At 40.1% G+C, this 20,413-nt stretch overlaps 1 non-coding gene across 1 annotated transcript; it reads left to right on the top strand.

Annotated features, from left to right (window-relative positions):
* The first annotated feature begins 983 nt into the window (after nucleotides 1-983).
* Nucleotides 984-1,056, top strand: TRNAK-UUU (transfer RNA lysine (anticodon UUU)). The gene has a single exon. It is a non-coding gene; the product is annotated as a tRNA-Lys (tRNA).
* The last annotated feature ends 19,357 nt before the right edge of the window (nucleotides 1,057-20,413 follow it).

Raw genomic sequence — 20,413 nt, 5'->3', positions numbered from 1 at the left:
TTCTTCCCTATTTGTAGAATTGTGACAACAGCTTTGCAGATGCAGATCCTTAAAGTAGCGAGGACAGAATCTTAAAGAAGAGGAAATAGCACTTCTCTGACTGTCATAAGTAAAACCAGAAATTGCATTTTTTGCTGAACCCTGTTCTGAAGGAAAAAGATTATTTTACACTATCCTGCAACTGAAAGAGGTCTGGTTAGCCAGGAGAGGAGAGCTGGTGGGAAGGCAGTCACAGGAAGGGGTTGCTGTTTCCTGAGACTGCCCCTGCCCCCCTCTGACTGTGCTGCAAGACAACGCGGGCAGTCCACCGTAAGCATCGAGGCAGGGAAGCAGCAGAAGGTGAAAAGGTATGCCCTGCCCAGCCATAGTGGAGCCAGGAGTGAGCAGCAAAAGGAAAAGTCACAAATACCAAATTTCTCTTCATTTACACTTTTGTGATATATATATATATCACACACTAGCAATTTCAAAGGCACAAAAGACTGTAGAAGACTAGGCACTAGCAATTTCCTATGCACCAGCAATTTCAAAGGAGGTAGACTACACCAAATTTATGTGTATATATATATATATATATATATATATTTTTTTTTTTTTTTTTTTTTCTTGAGGCAGAGTCTCACTCTGTTGCCCAGGCTGGAGTGCGGTGGCACAATCACAGCCTACTGTAGCCTCAACTTCCCAGGCCCAAGAGGTCCTCCCACCTCAACCTCCCAAGTAGCAGGGATGATAGGCATAAGCCACAACATCCAACTATTTTTTTTTCTTTTCTTTGTTTTGTTTTGTTTTGTTTCATAGAGATAAGGTCTCGTTATATTGCCCAGGATGGTCTTGAACTCCTGGCCTCAAGTGTTTCTCGCCCCTTTGCCTCCCAAAGTGCTAGGATTATAAGCATGAGCCACCATGTCCGGCCCACTTTTGATATTTTTGATTTTTAAAAATATTGCAGTTATTTCCGTCACTGAATTTTGTGGACCATAAGGGCCTAGGTAACTCAGTTGGTAGAGTAGCAGACTTTTCATCTGAGGGTCCAGGGTTTAAGTCCCTGTCCAGGCACTAAAATCTCCCATCGCAAACTATTCTTCTCTAAAAGAAGGAAATTTGAGTTACCGTTTAGCATTTACAGTGGTACCCCAATTGGACCACAGGCACCAGAAAGGAAGAAGGAAATCCTGTGATGGGAGATGAGGAAGGCCTGGAAGAAGAACTCGCTGCCCCTCTCTGTTTGAAGTGGACATATTTGGCCAGGGGCTCCTGCTTTAGTGATAATGTATCTTTCTCTCATTCCTTTATAGTTCTGGCATATTCTCCAGGTGTGTGACCAAGGCCCCTGATCCCCAGCCAGTAAAGGAAGTAGACTGCATCAAATAAAAATATTAATAAAGACCTAAGTCATAATCCACCATCCTTGCATTGCTGGATTTACAGTGGAAGGGTGACTCATCTGATGTTTCTTTCTACCCATTTTAAACCAATATCTCAAGAACTCAAGGCTACGGACCTCAATTTTCCTTACCACTTAATTTATTCTCTTACAACTGCTTTCCTTGGTAAACTATAAGAAAAGAAGTTTGAAATAAGGGCAAAAATAATTTAACAAGGAAAAAATGTTTTTAAGGATAAATACAATGTCTGCCTTCATCATATTGTCTCCTCATTACCCTGAGATGACTCATGCACAAATCCCAGTTAAAAAAATCATGCTCTTGGTGGTTCATGCCTGTAATCCCAGCACTTTAGGAGGTTGAGGCAGGTGGATCACAAGGTCAGGAGTCCAAGACCAGCCTGACCAAGATGTTGAAACCCCGTCTCTACTAAAAATACAAAAATTAGCCAGTCGTGGTGGTGGGTGCCTGTAATCCCTGCTACTCAGGAGGCTAAGACAGAAGAATCACTTGAACCTGGGCAGCAGAGTTTGCTGTGAGCCGAGATTGTACCACCGCACTCCAGCCTGGGTGACGAAGTAAGATTCTGTCTCAAAAAAAAAAAAAAAAAAAAATCATGCTGGGCATGGTAGCTCATACCCGTAATCCCAACATTTTGGGAAGCCAAGGTGGGAGGCTCACTTGAGGCCAAGAATTCAAGACCAGCCTGGGCAACATAGTGAGACCCCATCTCTACAAAAACTAGAAAAAAATTAACCAGGTATGGTGGTACATGCCTGCGGTCCCAGCTACTCAGGAGGCTGAGGCAGGAGGATTGCTTGAGCCCAGGAGTTCAAGGTTACAGTGAGCTATGATTGCACCACTGTACTCCAGCCTGGGTGACAGAGTGAGACTTGTTCTCTTTAAAATTTTTTTTTAAAAAATCAGATAACAAACAGCTCATCTCATTTTGATGTATTTGTCCTGCATTTTTAGTTTTTGACAAGTCCTACCCCAAGTTTCAGTAAGCTGGTTCCTCTCTCCATAGCTATGACACTGAAATGGAGGAAGGAGGAAGAGTTGATGAATTTCAGATTGGCAGGGAAAGTCTAGGCACATGTCTAAGGTCTCAGAGCAAAGCTGGTGACTTGCTGTGTGGCCGGAGAAATGGTCTAATGAGCTGATCTCCACCTGGATACATGCTTCTGCTGCTATGTTTGCAGCCAGCAGGACTCCTAGGTTCGGTTTTATACATTATTGAGCATGTATCCTCAGATTTTCACATAGGGCATATACACCTATCCAATCCTCCAACTAGTTCTTCAGCTGCCACATTGTATCATATTATTTGACCATCTGAGACTAAGCCAAGTGGGAAAGAAATCCTATGTTAAAATTCCAATGGAACTTTTCATATGCTGTATTTCTTGGTTTCAAGAAACCCAAACACCACAGCTGTTATTTCTCCATTTCAGCTGCATTCCACAGACCTGGCTTTGAGTCCGTGTTCCTGTTGGGAATGATGTATTTTGTTTTTAATGCAGTGATCTTCTCCTTAGGACAACCAGTATACATATTGTTAGAAAAATGAGTGGTGCCCCTCTGTCTTCGGGAAGTGCTTCAGGATTTGTCTTCACTAATAACATACAGCCAACCGTAACAGAAAAGGGAGGAATGAATAAATTCAAGGCAAGGGAAATAAAGATGCCAGAAAAACCGGTGGGCAGCTCTGCCCAGGGCCAACTAGACGGAATTTGCAGAGGCCTCCTGGCCACATAATCTTTCCCGAAAAATGCATCTCTAAAGACAAACAGAGGGTGAGGCAGCAACTTGTGCTGAAAACTGGCTACACCTAATTTCAAGCCCCTTAATGGACAATGCTCTGCTTTAAGCGTGGGAGAAAGGAATTCAGCTATAGAACATCTACTTTGATTCTTCTCTAGAATTTTCCCAGGTGTATAAATTTGAATTGCACAAGTAACTTAGCAATTGCCAACTATAGTGTTAGACAAACCTCTTCATCTCTAGAGTTCTCACTGCCATTATCAAGCCACCATCAAGCGCACACAAAGAAGTAAATACTTCTGTTATGTCTTCTTGATTTAGTCATTTCGTAAATGTATATTAAGTGCCTACTTGTATTAGTTACCTGTTACTGCACAACAAATAACTCATACCATCGTGGCTTAAAATCCATATCCATATCCCTTTATTGTATTGGAACCCACAGTTTCTGTGGATGAGAAATCTGGGCACCACTGGGAGCTGTCACTAGCTGCCTACAACCCTTTTCCAGGATAAGCTCTGTACTTAGTGCCGAAGACATGGTGAGGAACCAAACAAATAAGGCTGCCTCCCTCCTGAGCTTCACCATCTGGGTTTGAGACTTTGAATTACGAAACTCCAAGGGACATCTATAGGATGGAGACAGGGGATAAAAGCAGGAGGGCGGAGAGATTCATTCATGCTCCCTCATAGGTCCTGGGTCAGGTGGGTGAATGAAGTGGGTCTCTGTTGCTTTAGAACTCACTGGGGCAACTCGCAATATAGATGGAATATGTGGCTGCTAATAGGAAGTAATTAGAAAGCAAAAATAACTCCTCTATTCATTCTCAGTAAACTATCGCAAGAACAAAAAACCAAACACCGCATATTCTCACTCATAGGTGGGAATTGAACAATGAGAACACATGGACACAGGAAGGGGAACATCACACGTCGGGGACTGTTGTGGGGTGGGGGGAGGGGGGAGGGATAGCATTGGGAGATATACCTAATGCTAGATGACGAGTTAGTGGGTGCAGCGCACCAGCATGGCACATGTATACATATGTAACTTATCTGCACATTGCTCACATGTACCATAAAACCTAAAGTATAATAATAATAATAATAATAATAATAATAATAAAAGAAAAAAGGATATTAGGACTCTCATGAAATACAGTAAGAAATTGGAAATGTTAAAAAAAAAAAAGTCTAAACAGAGTGAGGCTGTTTCAATTCTAAGCTTCCACCATTCACTAAAAAAAAAAACAAACAAACAAAAAAAAGCAAAAAAACTAAGAAATACACTATGCAAAGATCTTTTAAAAAGTGAAACTCTATCCAGTATAAAAGGAAAGAAAATATGACCCATGATAACTTTATTTGCTGACACTAAAACAATAATTTATAAGCAACCCATTTTCTGTGTGGCCAAGTGGAAACCCAGACATTGCAGATGATCCTGGGACACATAGCCAACGGGCATTCTGCTCTTCAGTTCATTCAACCATATAAAGCTTTCAGCTCACTTCGCCATAGACCCTGCACAGAAAGCTTCATAGGCAATAGCTCAGCTTCCCTAAATGACCAGGGAGCTCAAGGACAGTCATGCTTATCTGAAAGCTGACACAGAGTATTTCTCACCGATGGCTTTCAGAGCATTTCCAAATCTACTTCTTTTCTAATCTAGACCAGCAATCATTTTTAAAGTTTGGAAAATGGTTTATCAGCATATGACCTACCAGTGAACTCCAATATGGAATAACCAAGTTGTTCAAATAAAACAGAAATCTATTCAAACCAGTTATTGCTTCCTGACCTCAACTGTGAACGAAAGTCATGTCAGCAGGTAGATTTTTCAGTCATTGTTTTATTAAACTGCTAAGATGAAGTCTGACAGTCTAAAAATATGTCTTCAACTGTTTCCTCTGCACCCCAATAATGAGGTAGGCAGTCCTCAGCTCCTTAACTTTTTAAACAAGAGTAATTTATTAAAAGAGATAGATCACTTTCACCCAAACTTAACAGGGATGGCAGGAAAAAGGCAACACAAAATACTGATGGGAATGTAAGTTGGCACAAACTTTAGGGTGGCCACTTAGACAACCACGAGCATGCACACAAGGTAGCTGTTTAAATACAGTGGCATTTCTAAAGGATGTCCCTTGGGTTCAGAAAAGTTATTTGAATGTGGTTGACATTTTCCTATGTACCTATAGCTTGCTTAAGAGATGTTGTGGCAGACTGCAAGCCCAGTGGTTTCTAATTCCTAGTTCAGCCACTTACTTAGCTCAGACTATACCAACTGGGCAAATACAAGTTAAAAGAGGCTTAACTCTCCCTGTTGAAAATAAGAGACCCCCCCGCCTCAAGACATGATACAATGTACATAAAAAATAAAAATACAAGCTAACAAGATGAATAATGAGCACTGTTTTTCAGAAAACATAAGTAAAATCCATGTATCTGTTTGTGTGTATAAGTTCATGTGTAAAAAGAGATGGATGAGGAAAAAGACAAGCCAGGGGGTTAATAAGTGACCTCAGAGGGGTGTGGGTAACAGGGAAGATGACTAGATTTGTCTTTATGTACATCTGGATTGTGTTGTTTCATCTGATGAAATAAAATTACCATTTTAATTTTTAAATATCAAATAAAAAATAAATAAATAAATAAATAAATAAATAAAAATAACTCCTCTAATAAAACCACTGTTTCAAGTCTCTCTGCCAGAGGAGAATGTCTTTCATTTCTTAATTACAAATGTATTCTAATGCAAATGTTTCTGAAACAAGTCATACCTTGTTGTGTAGCCAAACTAAGTGCAAACATCTGATGTCAGATTCTTCTTGAAAGTGGATTTGGTAGGAGAGGGCCCTGCCATTGTAAATTAAAGAAAGAACAAAGAGAAACAGCCATTTTCTCATTATGTCAAAGAGTAGCCCTCATTAGAAAAATAAGGATGGTAACAATAGCGTTTGATGGTGATCAGCAGAAAAATGCAGCGGCCCCACCCAAAAACATGTGTACTCTAGTTCTCAGAATTTGTGAGTATGTTACCTTACACGGCAAAAGGGACTTTTCAGATGTGACTATGGTCAAAGGACCTCGAGATGGGAAGATGATCCTGGATTACCTCTTTGGGCCCAATCTAATCACACAATTCCTTCAAAATGCAAGAGGAAAGCAGAAGAGTAAGGCAGAAAGATGCAATGAAAAGAAGAGGCAGGAAAGGTTCAAAGCATGAACATGGAGGAAGAGGGCCCTGGCCGGGGACTGTAGCCTCTAGAAGTTGAGAACAGCCTTCAGCAGATAACCAGTAAGCACACGGAGACCTCAGTCCCACAACTGCAAGAAACTCAATTCTGTGAAACATGAATGAGCAAGGAAATGGATTCTTCCCTAGAGCCTCCAGAAAGAAACTCAGCCCTGAGATATTTTGATCTTAACCCAGTGAGGCCCCACTCAAGCTACTGACCTACAGAACTGTAAAACAATAAATCTGTGTTGTTTTAAGCTGCCAAGCATGTGCTAATTTGTATGGAAGCAATGGAAAATGAATATACCTCCTCTTAGAGTTATTATGAGGATTCGATTCATTCATATATATTTAAAATACTGAAAATGCACTTGGTAGTTAGTAAGCACCGTGCACGTGTTTGCCATCACTGTGACCCAGCAACCCAGGAGTTCTTAGTTTGTAGATGGAAAAACATAGCTCGGCTGAAAAATGGCTAGGGAATGTCTCTGTTTTTTCTTTATTTCCAAATAAATCCCTCTTAATGATCATGTGTTGTCATAGAATAAGCTGCAGGTCCCTAATGCAAGAACCCTAAAGGAAAGTGACCAATGAACAACTTTTTAGTAATATTTGGTAAACTGAATAAAGCATCCACTGACCTTTTAAGATCTGACATCCTACTTTTTCATTCTGGTAAAGTAATTTCCTTCTGGATTTAGTTTAATACATTTAGCACTGTAATAAGATTTGGATCATATGTCAAATCCCAAAATGGATCTATGGTTCATGATACGCATTTATCTTATTATTTCCAGGATCTCATGGAATTTTCCTCTTCTTCTTTTCTGTTGATTCACCACTGTATGTCCAGCACTCACATCATCAACATCTAATCAGCATCTAGCACTAAATAATTGCTCAGTAAGGCTTTACTGATTGAGATGAAATCACAGTAAGAAATATCAGGGTATTTTTATTCTATTTATCTTTCTAATCAATTTCCCTACTTATTAACTAACTCTTAGGATCAAGATACTTGCACGTAGCAATTAAGTGAAGCTAAGACCTTTTGTACCAATCCTATCATCAGAGAGTTTATTAGCTGGTGGGAGAGATTAAACACATGCATAAATGTAACTGGGAATATAGGGGAATGTGTTTTACTTTAAGTTCTGGGATACATGTGCAGAACGTCAGGTTTATTACATAGTTATATATGTGCCATGGTGGTTTGCTGTACCTATCAACCCATCATCTAGGTTTTAAGCCACGCATGCGTTAGGTATTTGTCCTAATGCTCTCCCTCCTCTTGTCCCCCACCGCCTGACAGACCCCAGTGTATGATGTTAGGGGAATTCATTTTAAGATGAGAGTCTCAAGTGTGGGATGTGTACTATGTGGCATGCAGGATGTTTTCAGGCTGGACGAGAGCGAAACACTAAATAATATTAAATTAGAAAGCCACTGTTTTCCATCCTGACTGCTTTCAGAAGAAAACCTCAGTTTCATCTGAGGGTGTCTAATATCATTCTCATACTTGGTTCGTCTCCCTTTGCAATCTCAACAGAACAAGCCTCAGGCGGAGAGACCCAGGCTGGCCCAGTGTGCAGCTAGGGTTTAATTACGTTGTTTGGCTCCAGTTGTATTTATTTCCATGGATACCTTCTGTTTATGGCAAGTGAAATGCTTTTCCATTTTCAGGAGTGGTATAATGTTTTCTTTTAAAATTACTTCATTTAAATTTTTTTAAAGTGAGTCCAATTTCAATTTTTTTAAGTAAATACTGCCCCAGACCGTTCTTGAAATGGCACCAATTACAAAAGTGTTACAGGAACAACTAGAGTTTGGGAAATAGTGTGATGCAATGGAATATACGGTAGAGACATAAGTATCATGTTTGAGAGGAAGAAAACACTGTAGCCACGTGAGTGGGTTACATTCTGGGAGGCCGGCATAGAAGAAGAATTTTGCACTGGATTTCCCACAGTTAAGACTGAAGCCTGTGGACAGGAGACCGGGAGGCTTGAGGTGAAGCAGAAAGTGGCCTCAGAAGACATGGAACAGAGCACTTTTGCTTAAGTAAAATTGTGTGTAGGAAACCAGTGATGAATACACTTGTAATGATGTTGTGGACAACCTTTCATTCCAAGCTGATTCTCTCCTCCCTTGGGTGAAGTCCAAAAGTCAAGAGTCACCTGCTCTTCTTCCAAAACTGACCCAGAGCCAGGTCCCAGGTGCCCATAGCAATATAATACAAGGCTGCTCTTCCCATGCTTTAGGGTTCTGTGTTATGGTGCCACTGTTGTTGTTGCCATTGCTGTGAGCTCCCACCCACTCCTCAAAGCTTCTGCTGCACTGCCCATCAACAAAGGCTATGTAGCTCTCTGATGTGTTAACACCAATACTCATTTAATTTATATACCATTTTGACCATTTGCAATGTGAAGCTAACAGGCAGCTCTGTCCCTCATTTTCAAGAGCCTAGTAGTTGTCCTGTGGCTCTAGAAGATGTCCACTGAATTCAACCTGAGTACCCATGGTTTGTTTAAACATGGTGAAAAATTTTAAAAAGTCCTCTTTTATATCTAAGAATCCTCAAGCAGCTGTTCTAAAACTAACCTTTTATGCTCCTCTGTGTGCATTTAACAGTAATGGAATGGCTAAAGTTCATTGGTAGAGACAGAGAGGCAGCTGGCAGTTTTAAAATACTTTAAATTTCATAGATGGACATTTTCTTAGATTTAAAGGATGAGTTTATGCAATTTCATAAATATACAAGTTTGACCCTGGCTTTTAAAATTAATTTTTAGTAAATATGCTTCAGAATGCAAGTGTTAATTCTCATCTTTTTAGTCTGATCTTTTTGTCCATAGCATGAAAGATGGGACATCTTCCCTCCACCGGGAAGCCACCTGCAGTCTCTCTGATCATCACAGGCATGGGTGCAACATTTTCTAATGCTGAAGAGGGATCACAGAAGCACCAGGAGGGAGAAACAAGAGGTGAGCAAGGATGGTATTCTGGAAAAGTAGGGCCTTGATGACTGAGTTGATTGGAAGGGCAAGAGGAAGTCTCTGAAGCCAAAGTATTTTATATCACATGCCATTGTGCCTGACATTATCAGCTGTCATTAGTGACTAAAGTCTTTGGATTCAGACATTACCTCTTCATGGTTCATATCCTTGGTAAAGCATCACAAGAGGCCATTAACATCTTAGCATGAATCAGAAACCCCTTAGTGTTATAATGGGAAATAAGATACAGTCTTGATATAAAAGAGGCTTAAGAGAGAATCAGTGCATAAGAAAAACAGATTTAAGTCATCTCTTGTTGAATGTCCTGTAAAGAAGAGGTAGAAGTCATATAAAAATATTTTATAATAGTATTTTATGGGCACTGAATTATAAAGATCTCCAACCCAATCAGAATGGACACAGGCTCTAAACAACTAGTAGAGCCACAGTGCTACATTCTTGCTGAACTTCAGCCTTGAAAAGAGGGACCATCATTTAGGAGGGCATTCCACGGACAGACCCCAAGAGTTCATTTAATATCCACTCATTCAGCATGGAGAACATTTATTAAGTTCCTACTGTGTATAATGTGCTATATCAAGATTGTGTTTATGAGGGAAACTTTTAATTTTTTTTTTTTTTTTTTTTTGAGAGGGAGTCTCACTCTGTCACCCAGGCTGGAATGCAGTGGCACGATCTTGGCTCACTGCAACCTCTGTCTTCTGGGTTCAAGCAATTCTCTGCCTCAGCCTCCCGAGTAGCTGGGATTATATGTGTGTGCCACCACACCTGGCTAATATTTATATTTTTGGTAGAGATGGAGTTTCACCATGTTGGCCAGGCTTCCTCAAACTCCTGACCCCAGGTGATCCACCCACCTCGGCCTCCCAAAGTGCTGGTATTACAGGCACAAGCCACTGCGCCTGGCCAGGGGGAGATTTTTTAAAATTCAGCCCTTTATAGCTATTGTGCACTGCCATAAAAATAATGTTTAGGATGTTTTTATTCAACCCCATATTCTATAGTGTATTTTAGCAATTAATAAAAGAAAAGCAATGTGATGTGACTGCAGGAAACTGACAACAGTCCATGAGCCTGCTGCATCCAGTCTCAGCACTCAACATACCTGTTGGGGAGTCTGTACCAGCGGTAACTAACTCTCTCAGGGGTTCTGTTTGGCCCACACTGCTTCACACTTAGCTCACGGAGATTCATTAGTCAAAAATACCCATCTGACTCCACATGAGGGTGAGAAACAGATGACAACCTGGCCTTCTCAGACAAATTCCTACTTCTTAAGTTCTCATGTCTCTATTTGCTGCAAGTTATAAAATTAACAAGCAGTTGCTCTTTTAGGCTGTCATTTGAGGCTGGTGTAGAAAAGTGACAAATAGCACAGGGGTTAAAATTTACTAACTATGGTGGAGTCATACCTGGAATTGTCATTAAAATGTCATATTTCATCCAATGGGTGATTAAGAGCATGCTGTCTTTTTGACACACTGGAAAAACGGTGAGGCAGGAAATTTTCTGCTCACCTTCTAATCAGTCAACTAAGAAAAAAAAAACAACATTATAATTAAACCACTAGGTTACAAGAAAAGGAGGAAGGCCCTTTTAAGCCACAAGGTTATAGTGGACATCCATTACTCTTGTATTCTTTTGGTAATGACAACCGGTTTTCCTTAGGAACTATTCCTCTCCCATTCTCAATCCTTAAGATTTGGGAAGTTCCTCCATCCTTTACTTCAAAGATGGGCATGTGACTCAGGCCATATTCATTAAACTATTGCATTCATTTGGACATAGTGATTGCCATAGATATGATAAAGTGAGATCAGTGAGTCAATGCCACCCTGAGTCTTTTCTTAGAACAGTGGAAGGGGAGTCTTCATTCTGTTGGGATTAATGAGTGACTAGGATGTCTGCCTAGCATCATTGGCAAACATTCTGCCACCAGGAGGAAAGCCCAGGGAAGAAGGCCTAATGACACAAGATCTGCACTAAACCCTTGGACCAGAAATTTAGATTTCAAAATTTGAGGGATGGGGGGTATTTTCCATGGCCCTGAAATTTTTTCTTAGGCAATGGCCAGTTGTTCTGGTCCTGAGCAGGATTGAGAGCCATAAGGATAGAGACAGGTTCGGTCATGAAAGCAGCCTATCTTAAAGAAGGAAAGTCTAACTATTCACAAAGAAACATTAATATAATAAAAAATTTGATGCCATGTACCAAGTAGATAATCAATTGTGAATTTCCCCAAAATATGTAGGGAAACTCTCTCAGGCTGACTGATAAGAAAAGCTCCTCCTTTGCTAAAATTATAAAAGCAGATTTCCCTGGAACAAGGAAATGACAGGAAAGGTTACAAGGCAGAGAGGAGATGAAAATCTTAATTGGGCCACTTTTTTATGTAATTCTGTATGTGTGGTTTTGTTACTCAATTTGGTTTATAAGCTTCTTAGGAGTTCTCCACCAAGACCTGCATTCCCCTTTATTCCCGTACTTCAATTTTTTAAATTCCCTAATTCTCTCTTCTATTTCTCACATCAAACCATGCAAATGAGCTGTCCTATTTTCTCTGGGCCTTACTGGATGATAACCATTCAAGCTGATCCACTGCTCTGGGTTAATTGTATGATGAGCAACTAATGGCTCAGCATGTCATTCTCTTGGGACATATCTACATAGTGCATTAGTCTTTTGGAAGCTCACAGTCTTAACCTTAAAAAAAAAAAAAGCCTAATTAGAGAAGCTCCAGACAGGCATGATGTGGAGGGTGAAACTACACGAGCTAATGACTTAACAGGAAAAATTCCTCACCTGAATAAAGTGGACAGCTGCTTACTCCAGTGTCTCATGGAGCTTGCTTGAAAATTGGGCAAGAGAGTTTTGCCTTTAAGTTAATCCCAGAATTTGTATATTCATTCCTGTATCGACTCACTGACTTTGACTTAAACCTAGGCCTCTGCATATAAAAATATTCTTATCTGGAACATAATTGCTCTCAGCAGAAATTATAGCAAGCTCAGCTGATTGTCTATGAGTATGAATAATAGCCTTTATTCTTTTCCAAAGTAGGTAAATATTTTCTTTAAACTCTCTCAGATGTGGTTAAAAGTGTTCAGGAGCCAGCCGGACATGGTGGCACATGCCTGTAATCTCAGCACTTTGGGAGGCCAAAGCAGGCGGATCACTTGAGGCCAGAAGTTCGAGACCAGCCTGCCCAACATAGCGAAATCCCGTCTCTACTAAAAATACAAAAAAAAATTAGCCGGGCATGGTGGCGCATGCCTGTAATACCAGCTATTTATTGGGAGGCTGAGGCAGGAGAATCACTTGAATCTGGGAGGCGGAGGTTGCAGTGAGCCGAGATCACACCACTGCTCTCCAGCCTGGGAGACAGAATGAGAGCCTGTCTTAATAAATGAATAAATAAATAAAATGAAATAGAACAGAATAAAAGTGTTCAGAAGCAGCTTTTAATGTTCTCCTTAGATATAGCCATTGGGATTCATTTATATGAATGCATATCAGAAACCAGGCAGTTGGAGACCAGGTGTGTGCTAATCCCTTGCCTATTACACATATCTAGTGAATCAAAGTTTATAATAAAAGATGGATAGTTTAATTTTCCTACTTTTAGCATATTAGCAAATGTAGAAAATCAAACTTATTTTTGGTAAATGCACCCAAGGGTCACATTGAACAGTAACATCTAATATAGACTTTCAAGTTAGTGTAGGTTGCTTTTTTTTTAAATGATTTCTTCAACTAGCAGATTAAGAAAATAAAACCATTACAGAGTTAAACTTGATATGTGATTTCCCCCTTTAACACCGCTGACATCTTGCATCCACAAAACTAAAACAATCGTCCCTTAGATGTACCAGTGAATTTGGAAAACATATTTTATACTCACAGGAGGGTCACATATAGCAAGACTAATTGATAAAGGATAACTTAGATGTTAACTCATTAGGGAACATTTGCAGCACATCCACTGCCAAGGGGATGCCTTTAGGATGTTGGATCAGAGAAACTATTGAACTCTCCAATTTAACCAGGAGGCGTAATAGCTCTGGGACAACTCCTGCTTTTCAGACAAGATGGTAACAAAGAATGTATTGAATTTTGTGAAATCTGTAAGAAATATCCATTCAAGTAGCAATGTTTGGCAAAAACTCTGTCTTGGCCAGATCATTACATGTGTCAGAGATGGTTGAAAACCCAAGTTTATACAAGGTAAATGCTGGTGTCCAAAACAAGACTCTCTTCCCTCTCAGTGCTAATGAAAAACCTTTTGTACGGTAAATATTTTTTCCTATGCCTATTAGAATCCCACAAATATTTATGATCAATTCCTTTGGTTTTTTAAAACAAAACAAGAATGTTTATTTCAGAGCTCTAGAACCTTATATGGGTTGATATAAAAACATTTGGTCAGGCAGGTCTTGGAACATGCTTTCAGTAATCAAGACATCCAATTTAGTTCTTCAGTGCCAATAGTTCTAAGATAGAACTGTAGAAAAGTCAAATTACAATTTGTAATTTCTCACCCAACTTTGTATGTTTCTAGGTCTAAAGATTAAAAATTCAATGTAATGAGGAAATGTTCCAGATGATATTAGCCCTGTCCTGGGTGATCCTTCAAACCTGGAAATACCAGGTAGATTCTGGAATAAACCAAATGGCACACTGAGGTGGGCAAATTTAGCTGCCCAGTTCAGCACCATCAGCCAGAACAAGACAAGGCTCCTCTGGTTTGATCTGGGCTAGAACCTCAGGAGTTGCATCAGCAGGTAAACATCCATGTAAGTAAGGTAGAGTTTCAGCTCTTTTGAATTCTCAGTGTCAGCTCATACTGTGGGCCCTGTGTATGGCAGATACCTTCTGGTTCTTGTTAGTTTGAAATCTCCAGGATTTAAACATATACAGGGCTATCAAATTCAGGAAACACAGATTTATTCTCAATGGCAAAGTTGTCCAATGGTCTTCCACACACACCTATGAATATCTGTGAGCATGTGTCTCAAGCTTGTGTTTCATTCAGACTTGTTTTTCCCCATTTGTAACCTCTGGGTCCCAAGCAGCTCACCCCTATGAACTGCATTGGTGTTCCCTTGTTGGACTGGCTTCTGGCTAGGTGTGACTCTAATAGGAGGGAGATCTTAAAGCAGAGGAAAGGGGGATTGAGTATCCCCACCCCATTTCAGCACTGTGGTTCCCTCCTCCACAGTTCTCACACCTTCTGGGCTCTGGGGATACTATTTGCTCCTCCTGGCCCTCAGGCCTAGGGATGGTAATGGCCTCCCTCTGTTTCCAGCCTCTGAGTACTTAATCATTCTTTTTTTTAGTCGTTTAGTCTTACCCTCATGTCTTAAGTAATACCTGAATGTATTCTCTTCAGTTGAATTATCTGAATAGAATGTTTTTTCCTGCTAGGAAAAATGCAAACCTCAGTAGATTATTTCATTTTATGCAGCGGTCATGAAATCAAATGCCTATGTGGGCTAAACAGGAACCACAACTACATGACACAGCCAAAGATGACATAATAGAAAATGGTGGGGTTTATGAAAACGGGAAGGTATATACCTTCTTTTTTTTTTTTTTTTTTTTTTTTAACAGAGTCTCGCTCTGTGACCCAGAGTGGAATGCAATGGCACGATCTTGGCTCGATGCAACCTCCGCCTCCTGGGTTCAAGCGAATCTCCTGCCTCAGGCTTCCGAGTAGCTGGGATTACAGGTGCCCACCACACCACCTGGCTAATTTTTGTATTTTTAGTAGAGACGGGGTTTCACCATGTTGGCCAGGCTGGTCTTGAACTCCTGACCTCAGGTGATCCACCCGCCTCGGCCTCCAAAAGTGCTGGGATTACAGGCATGAGCCACCATGCCCAGCCGGGTACACGCCCTCTAAATCAATTCCTATTCAACTTTTTTTCTACAAGAATATAAACCTGAAGGTAGGCTGGGCGCAATGGCTCACACCTGTAATCCCAGCACTTTGGGAGGCTGAGGTGGGTGGATCACAAGGTCAGGAGTTCAAGACCAGCCTGGCCAAGATGGTGAAACCCCGTTTCTACTAAAAATACAAAAATTATCCTGGCGTGGTAGTGGGCACCTGTAATCCCAGCTACTCAGGAGGCTGAGACAGAGAATTGCTTGAACCTGGGAGGCAGAGGTTGCAATGAGTGGAGATTGCACCACTGCACTATAGTCTGGGCGACAGAGTGAGACTCCATCTCAAAAAAAGAAAAGAAAGAAAAAACTGAAGGTAGCCAACTACAGATCACTGAATCGAGACATGAAAAGCCACATAAGGGATTATCATCATAGAGTTTCTGAAGACCAAGATTATTTAGAACATGGAGTGGTTTAGGATTAGTTTACCAATAAAACCAAATTCTAGCTTAGTTAATATTGGCACTTTCCATGCTATAATTCTTGGTATATAAAACATGAACTAATTTTAGGCTGGAGAAGGAACACTAGAAAGAAAGAAAATATGTGTCGAAGGACTGACATATCAGTCTTTTGTAATGTGACTACCAAAACTGTTTCAAATCACTCTCATACACACTTATCTCATAAGCATAAGGATTATTTCAGATTCCTAAGAAAAGGAGACCATTGATGATCTACTGTAGTTAATCACCAAACTAAAAAAATACACTAATTTTCTAGTAGTAGCTTGTATTAAAGAGACACAAAGTGATGGAGCATAGCTCTTTAACACAAGCTACTGTTGGATAATTAACTTATTCTTAATTAAAATATTAATTAGTATTATGAAAATACAAGGTATTTTCAGGTTAATTCCTGAAGTCTGGGCAGATGGCTGCACTGAACTGGTTAGATAGCAGCATCAGGCTCCAACATCCATGGAATCTATTGATGTGGTTTGCTGCAGGTCAGTTGGATTTAGGCCAGAAACATAGCTGACATCCATTAGAAGAGCTCCTACAATAGGCTTTTGGGGCCAAGGCAAGCACTGTACCCATCCATCAATATTTCCTTTTCTAGTGCATCATGTCCATCCTCACACAAAGATTATTGCAATATCTTCCATCTTCAAAACATCTTCCATGACCTGAAATTTTCCTTTAATTAATGGACCAACTCTCTGCTCCCTTTCATAACAAAAATTTCTCAAAAGAATATCTATATGATGGCAGCACTTCTCCACTTCTCTTTGAACCAACTCTAATCAAAGATTTATCCCCACTGCTATCAGGCTTGGCCAGACAATTATCAGTGTCAGAGATAGTTGAAACTCGAGTTTATGTAAGGGAAATGTGGGTGTCCAAAAAAATACTCTCTTCCTTCTCAGTGCTAATAAGAAACATTTTGTTTCTGGTAAATAATTTTTCTATGCCTATTACAATCTCATAAATATTTATGATCAATTCCTTTGGTTATTTAAACACAATAACAATGTTTATATCAGAGATCTAGAACTTTATATGGGTTGATATAGAAACATTTGGTCAGACAGGTCTTGGAACATAATTTCAGTAATCAAGACATCCAATTTACTTCCTCAATCTCAATACTTCTAAGATAGAATTGTATGAAAAGTCAAATTACAGTTTGTAATTTCTCACCCAACTTTGTATGTGTTGTCACTGAAATCACTCCTGTCAAGTTTAACAATGACACCCATGCCACCAAATCCAATGGTCAGTTTTCTAGTTTTTACTTTATTCCACCTAGAAGCAGCCATTGAGCCACTGATACAGTTCATCTGTATCTCCTATCTTTACTTAGCTTCTGGGTTTCTTTCTACTTCACTGTGTGTACTCCCTGAGTCTCCTTTGCTAGATCTTACTTATATTCTCAATTTCCACCTGTTGGGGTACCTTAGAAACCTCTTCTCTGTCTTCAGTCATTCTCTGCATAATTTTATCCAGTTGCATGACTTTAAATATCAAGATTCTCACAATCATCTATTTTCAACTCCAAACCCTCTTTGTAACTAACTCATATCCATCTCCACTTGAATATCGAATAAACATCTTAAAATTAACTTGACAAAAGCAGGAGTTCCTGATTGTCCACCCCCAAAAATCCCATTCCATCTCAGCATTCCCCACCTCAGTAGTTGGCATATTCATTTACTCACTGGTTCAAGCCCCAGATCTTAAAGACATCATTCTCTCTCTCACACTCCACAAAAATTTTATTTTGTTCATTGTTATATCATCAGTATCTACAATATAGCCTTACAAGTTTTAGTAGCATCATAATGACTGCTCTCTAGTTTCTGAATATATCATTTCTACTATGTATCCACAGGTAATTCTACTCTCTTTGATTCTGATATGGTTTGGCTCTGTCCCCACCCAAATCTCACCCAGATTTGTAGTTCCCATAATCTCCAAGTGTGGGGGGAGGGACCTGGTGGGAGGTAATTGAATCATGGGGGCGGTTATCCTCATGCTGTTTTGGTGATAGTGAGTTCTCTGTGATCTGATGGTTTTACAATGAGGTTTCCCCCTTTACTCAGCACTTCTCCTTGCTGCCACCATGTGGAGAAGGATGTGTTTGCCTCCCCTTTCACCAGGATCGTAAGTTTCCTGAGGCCTCCCCAGCGATGCGGAATTGTGAGCCAATTAAACCTCTTTCCTTTATAAATTACCCATTCTCAGGCAGTTCTTTATAGCAGCATGAGAATGCACTAATACAGAGCCTTAGTCAGATTATCTGTAAAATGAGAGTAGTACCTGTCTGTATTGGTAGCATATCTCTTGGTTACAAGTAATACGTAACAAATCAACATGTTTAAGGGGAAAAAGAAGATGCATTTACTGGAAGGATACAGTATCTCATGAACCAATATCAGTTTAAGGCTGAAAACAGGAACTTGAAGCCATCAGAAGACAAGTCTTCATCTTTGTGTCTCAACTGTGCTTCTCTACACTGATCTGCTGCAATCTTTTTCCTCTGCAGAACCGCTTCTCTGCTTCTCTTTTACTCAAGGAACTAGTCAAGAATGCCATCTTTATACCAAATATAAATTAGTAGAATGCAAAATTCAATTGCCATCCATTCAAGTTGTGATCCATTTTTCATTCATTCAGTCATTTGAGTCAAAGGAACAGCTTCATGCAATAAAAATGTAACCATGGTGTTAAATTGTACTTCAAAGCTACAAGCAGAAAGCAATTTTATTCTATCTCACCACTGCTGCCTTAATCCCACTCCATGAATCATTGCTTCCCACCTGGGAGAAAACTGGAGAAAATTTCATGGCTTTTCTGATGACTTACAGATATTAAAATGTTCAATGTAATTTAATATCAAACTTAAAACTCACTTCTAATTTAAAATTTCTCCATTATGTCTTCCTATCTTCCCTTACTCTCTTGTCCTTTAGCTGCTGTTTCTTGTTCCTCCTTATTCAGCTGCAGAGGTGAAGAAGAATTAGTGGAAAAGAGAAGAGTCTTCTTGACATTACGATCTGACTTGGAAGTGGTAGGTGTCCCCTTCTCTCAAAGAGTGCTTTTTGGGTTCTTTGATGATCCAACCTCACAGGAAAACTACCCCAGCACAGGAACTATCTATAGTCTCTCCCTCAAACCCTGGTTCCCAGCAGTGCAGCCATCTAGATAAGCCTCTGTATTAGTCAGGGTTCTCCAGAGTAGGAGATATATATGTGTGTGGGTGAGAAGATAGATAGATAGATAGATAGATAGATAGATAGATAGATAGATAGCTTTATTGTAAGGGATTTGCTCACATGATTATGGAGGCTAAGTTCCAAGACCTGCAGTCAGCAGAGCAAATGGTGTAAGATTCAGTTAGAAGACTGGCAGGCTCAAGACCCAAGAAGAGCCAATTTTTCAGTTTGAGTCTAAAGGCAAGCAAACACCAATGTCCAATTCCAGCAGTTAGGCTGAAGGAGTTCCCTCTTATTTAGCATTTTTGTTCTATTTGGGTCTTCATCTGGTTGGATGAAGCCCACTCACACTGGGGAGGCAAATCTACTTTACTCAGTCTACAAAGCCAAATGGTAACACTTTCACAGATACATCAAGAATAATGCTTGACCAAATGTCTGGGCACCCTGTGGCCCAGTCAAGTTGACACATAAAATCAATCATCATAGCCTCTTAGGTGGAGTCTCCTTTAAGATAATTGCAGTCCTGCTATTATCGTTGGTCCATGGGTTTGAAGGAAAATCCTACATTCTTAGCTTGCCACTGATACATGTTGCTGTGGTTTAAATATTTGTCCCTTTAAAACGATGTTGACATTTAAATCCCCAATGTGACAGTATTAAAAAGGGAGGCCTTTATATGGTGATTGGGTCATGAAGGCTCTGCCCTCATGAATGGATTAATCCATTCATAGATTAATGGATAATTGGATTGTCATGGAAGTGGGACTAGTGGCTTTACAGAAAAATGAAGAGACACTTGAGAAGCACGCTCTGCTCCCTTGCCACAGGATGCCCTGTACCACCTTGGGACTCTGCAGAGAGTCTCCACCAGTAAGCAGGTCCTCAACAGATGTGCCCCACACAACCTTGGACTTCTCAGCCTTCATACGTGTAAGAAATAAATTCCTTTTTAAAAAATAAATTACTCAGTTTTAGATATTCTGTTATAAGCAACAGAAAATGAACTAATGCATATGTGCAACTTAATTTACACCCAGAGAATCCCTTCCTACATGCTCTGCTATCAAAGCAGTTCCAGCTAGCCTGTCATGTTCAGACATCTCAAGGTGAAGTCAAGCAGCTGTCCTTGTATCTAGCCCTGGAGACACACCCGTTTTTCCAAGTGGTTCCATCAGTGTGTCCTTCATCTGGGGAGCACAGAGTGTTTCAATAAGAACTCTCTTCAAAGGGGTTTCCACCATTAATCTCCCTCCTAAATAAGTTCTTCATTAAAAAAAAATGATACTTGGGGCTAAAATATGGGAGTTACAGAACCAGTTTCAGGCTACCCCCTTGATAATGCTTCATTGGTGACCTGGCACTGTATTTTAGAATATGGAAATTAGCTTGGTACTATTGT

The sequence above is a fragment of the Pongo abelii genome, chromosome 11, assembly GCF_028885655.2.
Source record: "Pongo abelii isolate AG06213 chromosome 11, NHGRI_mPonAbe1-v2.0_pri, whole genome shotgun sequence".
Classification (NCBI taxonomy): domain Eukaryota; kingdom Metazoa; phylum Chordata; class Mammalia; order Primates; family Hominidae; genus Pongo; species Pongo abelii.
The sequence above is the reverse complement of the archived record's forward strand: the minus strand, read 5'-3'. Positions and strand labels throughout refer to the sequence as shown.